Raw genomic sequence first — 6,000 nt, 5'->3', positions numbered from 1 at the left:
TCTTCTCCCAGCCCTCAGTGTCTTCTGGGCGGGGGCGGTGTTCACCCCACGCCAGCCTTGGTCCTGGCCCTTCGTTAGATCAGAGACCTGCCTGTGGCCTTCATCTGGACTCCTGGATACCGCCAGGGAGGGGGCAGGCCTCTGAGCTCTTGCACAAACAGATTTTAGTAATATTTGTTCTAGTTCTGTGAGAAATGATCCACTATTGGGTATTTACTCAAAGAAAATGAAAACACTGGGGCGCCGGGTGGCTCAGTCGTTAAGCGTCTGCCTTCAGCTCAGGGCATGATTCTGGCGTTCTGGGATCGAGCCCCACATCAGGCTTCTCCGCTGGGAGCCTGCTTCTTCCTCTCCCACTCCCCCTACTTGTGTTCCCTCTCTCGCTGGCTGTCTTTCTCTCTGTCAAATAAATAAATAAAATCTTTAAAAAAAAAAAAACGAAAACACTAATCTGAAGATATATGCAGTCCATGTTTATTGCAGCATTATTTACAATAGCAAAGACATGGAAGCAGCCGAGTGTCCATCAACAAATGAATGGATAAGGAAGGGGTGTGTGTGTGTGTGCGTGCATACACACACATGCGTGTGCGATGGAATATTACTTGCCGTAACAAAGGATGAGATTTGGCCATTTGTCACAACATGGGTGGGCCTAGAGGGTGTTACTCTAAGTGAAATAAGAGAAAGATGGATACCATATGATTTCACTTGTATGTGGAATCGAAAACACAAAATAAATGATGAAACAAAAAGACACAGACCTATAAACACAGAAGACACTCTGGTGGCTGCCAGAGGGGAGGTGCTGCTTGCAGCTCCGCGGGGAGGCGGGAGTGAAGGGCGCAGGGTGGGGAGCAGTCGGTGATCCTGTGATGGTGTCTGGTGACATGGTAGCGACGCTACATTGTGCACCTAAAACGAATGTGATATCACGTGTCAACTACACTTCAATAAAGATAATAAATCTAAATAAATAATGGTGTATTTGATATGCAAGGGACTTTGAAAATAGCCAAGTCCTGGGTCCTGCTGGAGAGGGAAGAAAAGCAGCCCGGAAAGGTTCTGTGCCCTGGCCCAGTGTCCACACTCGACACCTCGTGGGCACCAGCACACCTCAGGGCAGGGGCACGGCTATGCTCACAGCCAGACATGGGGCGGAGGAGAGGCTGGGACGTGGTGCTGGGAAACCTGTATTCCTGTTGGTCTTCAAGTCACACCTGGCTAGAGAGACGCCACCCTGACGGACCCCTGACCCAGAGTCCTGGAGGTGGGACAGGCCAGACATCGCCTGGACCACACAGGCCCAGCCAAATGAAAACTGTTGTCCCCTCGCCTCCAGAAAGTGCAGGCTGCACTGACCCTGCCTGGGGACAGGCCAGAGGCTTCGAGGGGCCTGGGTAAGACTCTATGCCTGGGATTCCTGGTGCCAGGGTGCATGCCTGCACTTTGGAGAGAGCTCCCTGTTCCTGTTCTGGGGGCAACGGGCCATGTGGCAACCCTCCCTGCTGCCCACCCCCACCCAGTTCATTAGATCATTAGACGGGGGGCGAACCGTGGCCCAGAGGCTGCCCAGAGAGAAGACAGACCCCGTGGCCAACGGGGCTCCAGAGCTGAGCTGCAAGGCTGTGGACTCGGATGTTGGTGGGGCCAGTCCAGCCGTTTGTGAGATGCGCGACAGAGGAAACCAGGCATCAGGCAGGAGGGACAGGTAAATGAGCAGCTGTGCTGACAGCGCGGCCACGGGTCTTCCGGGCCTGAGGATTTCCAGCCCTGCAGGCCCAAGACTGCAAGAGATGGGGTCCTCACATCAGCCCCAGGTGACCTCCTAGACTTGGGGTCCCGGGGTGCCTTGGGATCAGAGCATTGTGCAAACACATCCCAGTGCAGGGGCTGCCTGCCACACGGCCCACGGGGGATGGGACCGGAGCGTGTGCTCCACGTGCTGCCTGGTCAGGAGACAGAGGCAGGGGGCAGATGGAGCACACATGGTGTCACCAGGCTCCCTGGAGCTGCTCGTCCCCTGGGTGGTCCTGGGACAACTGAAGTCTCTGTGCCTGAGCCTGTGAAATGGGGGTGCTGAGCCTGAGTGACCCCGAGTCACACCTGGGACAGCCCCCCGCGCATGTGGCAATGCAAGCTACCGGTGCTGTGAGCACATTCATGGGCCGCAGGAGCGATGTGTCCTCTGTCCTCGGCTCCCCCCTCTCCTGTACTTGGAGTTCCTGTACTTGGAGTCACCGTCTGCTCGCAGCACATGGATTGGCCCCGGGTCGCATAACTCTCCGGAGGCTCCAGACCCGCGTCCCCGACTCCGGCTGCATTCTCTCTCCCCAGAGATCACAGACAAGGCCAGGGACACACAGTGGATTTGGAAGGAGCCACAGGAACCGTGCATCACAGACAAAGGGCCGAAGTGCTGATATCTACCAACATAGGGCACTTGTGCCAAATGGTGGATGAAGCCACGCATCAGACGATGATGCTGGACCCAGAAGACGACTCACAGAACCAACGGCCAGTGGCAGTAAATCGTTACAAAGTCTCCCAAAGCTGGTAGAATGTCAGTTAAGGCAGCAAGACATCACTTTGCCCACTAGACGGGCAAACATTTAAGAAACTTTTATTTTGGGGCAACTGGGTGGCACAGCGGTTAAGCGTCTGCCTTTGGCTCAGGGCGTGATCCCGGCGTTATGGGATCGAGCCCCACGTCAGGCTCCTCCACTATGAGCCTGCTTCTTCCTCTCCCACTCCCCCTGCTTGTGTTCCCTCTCTCCCTGGCTGTCTCTGTCTCTGTCAGATAAATAAATAAAATCTTTAAAAAAAAAACTTTTATTTTTACTTGAAGTATAGATGATGTAGGATATCAGTGTCGGATGTATGACATAGTGATCGGAGGTTCTCTCCAGGAGTCAGTGCTCGCCACGCGAGCGTGGTCCCCTCTGTCCCCACGCAATGTGACAACAGTATCGTTGGCCACATTCCCGACACCGTGCTTTCCACCCCTGTGACTCACTATTTTATAACCGGAAGTTTGTGCCTCTTCACCCCCTCCCCAGTCTGTCCGCCCCCACCCCACCCCACTCTGGCCACCACCAGCTTGTTCTCTGTATTTGTGGGTCTGAGTCTGCTTTTTGTTTGTTTATTCATTTATTTTTTTGGATTTCACATAAATAAGTGAAATCATAGGGTAGTTGTCTTTCTCTGACTTGTTTCACTTAACATAACACTCTCTAGCTTCATCCAGGTCATTGCAAATAGCAAGATCTCATTCTTTTGTATGGCTGAGTGATGTTCCATTGTGTGTGTGTGTGTGTGTGCGCACACGCGGGTGAGTGGTGTGGACTGTGAGAGTGAGTGTGTGTGAGTATGTGTGGGAAAGGTGAGGTGCAGAGAGCTAGGTGCTGTTAGTGACACATTCATGCCTGTTCATCGAATACATGGCATTTACCTTTTGTTGTGTGTGCAGAGTGTACCTATGTGGTGTGTACAGTTCCACACGCCTCCCGTGCACCCATCTCAGCGCGCGGCCGTGATCAGACACCTGGGACATGCTCACATATGCGTGTGTGTGAGTGTGTCACAGAGGGTGGAGGAGCCTGTGAAAACAGTGTGAGGGCAGGTGCTGGGGCAGGTGTAGGCCCCACTCTGGAGGGAGCCCCTGGGGTGAGCCCCGGATGGTGTGGGGGGCAGCACTCAGATGGCTTTCTTGTCTCCTGGGTCTGCCCCATGCGGAGGCGCGCTCCAACCTTTTAGCTCCATGGTTGCCGGCTGAGGCAGGGGAAGAAGGTCCAGTTCAAGGTCAAGTACCATTAAGTGATTTCCTGGCTGAGTCCCCGGAGCGGCCTGGCTGAGACCTGTGGGTGGGTGGGAGTTGCCTGAGGAAGAGGGTGTGCCGGGCTCTGCCAGGCACGGCGCCTGGGCCTTCATCTGCGGTCTGCCCTGCACGGCAGTGTTTCGTGCCCAGCGGCGATTTCGTCTATGCCGTGGCAGGACGGAGATGAATTTGCACAACTGGAAGGTCACTCGTGGGTCGGTAGACGGAGGCTTCCTACAGGATGGGACTTGGGTAGGACTCGGGATGATCTGTCCTAGCTTGTATTCTTTGGATTGTGTTGTCGGTTTTGTTGTTTGGTTTTTCTTTTTACTCTTTCAACTTTAGATTTTGTTTTGCTGAGACTTAATTTATCCTGTCACTAGGAGGGCAGAATTCTGTCCCCCACCGTGCCCAGTGCAGTTAAGTAATGTTGAAAGAACCTGCCAGAACTTTTGCTGAGACAGGAAAACCACCAGACCTGCTGTGAAAACAACATTTGGAACAGTTAGCTGTATTTTTTCTTAGCTTCTTGCTGATGATCTTAACAATCCCACAGGATGGCATTCACTGAAAGGCAACTTGGAGCACAGCATTTATAGTCTATCGTTAAGTTCCCTGGGATGTTCCAGAGCGGCAGGGCGTGTGCCATTTGCATGAATAAACTGAGGCTCAGCAAGGTGACTGACTCACCCAGACAGGCCCTCTGAGGACAGGAAGAGCCCGGCTTTGTCCTGGAGATGTCCGGCACGGCGACCATGCTCGGGACACTCAGGGGCAGGTCTCAGTTCTACCCTCTGAGATGTGTGACCTGGGGAAAAACTTCCCTGCCTCTGTTTCCCATCTACACAAATGAGGGTTAGAGAGACATCTAGCTCAAGACAAAATTAATTCTTTCTACTTGACAAAAGATGCCATTGAGGAATAATCAGGCTGCAGACTGAGGAATATTATAGTGCATTTAACTGACAAAGGACTCGTTCAAAATACATACAGAGCTCCTACAAATCAGCAATAAAACATGAACAATCTAATGAGATATGGGAGCAGAGCATTTATAGAAGGAGGTGTGCAAAGGACTAGGGGCCACCTAAAAAGATGCTCACCATCGTCAATCAGGGTGATGGTGACGGGATGTGATCTCACACTTGCTTGAATGGCCACAGTCTAAAATAACAACTGAAGATATCAGGGGTCCTCAAGGTGAGTAGGAGAGGGAGCATCAGGAGAGAGAGAGGAGAGTGGCCCGGGTGTGTGCAGGGTCCGGAGGCAGGACTCTGCTGGTGGGCGATCCAGTCTGCCAGTCTGGGCAGTGGCTTGGCAGTGCCTTAGAAGGCTAAGCCTGCATCTCGCCTACAGACCATCTGTCTGCAAGCTGCACCTTCAGGCATTTGCCCAAGAGAGATGAGGACTGTGTGCATCAAACGGAACAGAGAGCCTTGTGCAGGAGTATTCCACACCATGGCCCCACGCGGGGCGCTGACCCAAGTGCACTCAGCGGCGGGGCGCGCCCCACAGTGAGAACGGACGCAGGCAGACAGCAGCGTGGTGCTGAGAGAAAGCAGCCAGACGCAGAGGAGCCCGTGATCAGGACTCCATGTATGTGAAGTCCGGGTGCAAACAAAGCTCATCCAGGAGGGCGCAGGTTAGACGCAGGGGTGGGATCGACTGGGAATGAAGGGTGACATTTTGGTGGGGATGGAATTTTCTTTCTTGTCTGCAGCTGGTAGTTACATGGTTGCATTTAATTGTCAGTACCCATTAAACTGAACACTTAGGTCTGTGCATTTGATTATACGTCAATCGCCCCTCAATAATTTTTTTAACAGGCAGTGTTACTACCCTGCTCAGGCGGCCATGGCAGACACCGCACGCCAGGCGGCTTCAGCAGCAGAAACCTCTCTTCTCACCATCTGGAGGCAGGACGTCCAAGACCAAGGTGTTGCCAGGACAGGGTTTCTGCTGAGACTGCTCTCGTAGGCGTGCAGACGGCTGTCTCCTTGTGTCCTCATGTGGCCTCGTCCCCGTGAGTGCCTGGTGTCTCCTCCTCCTCCCATAAGGACACCAGGCCTATGGGACTGGGGACCCACCCTTAGACCTCATTTAACTTCAGCTGTATCCTCAGAGGCCCTGTCTCCAAAAACAGTCACATGGGGGTGCTGGGCTTCAACCTGTGAACTTCGGGG

Source organism: Ailuropoda melanoleuca, chromosome 2 (assembly GCF_002007445.2).
Source record: "Ailuropoda melanoleuca isolate Jingjing chromosome 2, ASM200744v2, whole genome shotgun sequence".
Classification (NCBI taxonomy): Eukaryota; Metazoa; Chordata; class Mammalia; order Carnivora; family Ursidae; genus Ailuropoda; species Ailuropoda melanoleuca.
The sequence above is the reverse complement of the archived record's forward strand: the minus strand, read 5'-3'. Positions refer to the sequence as shown.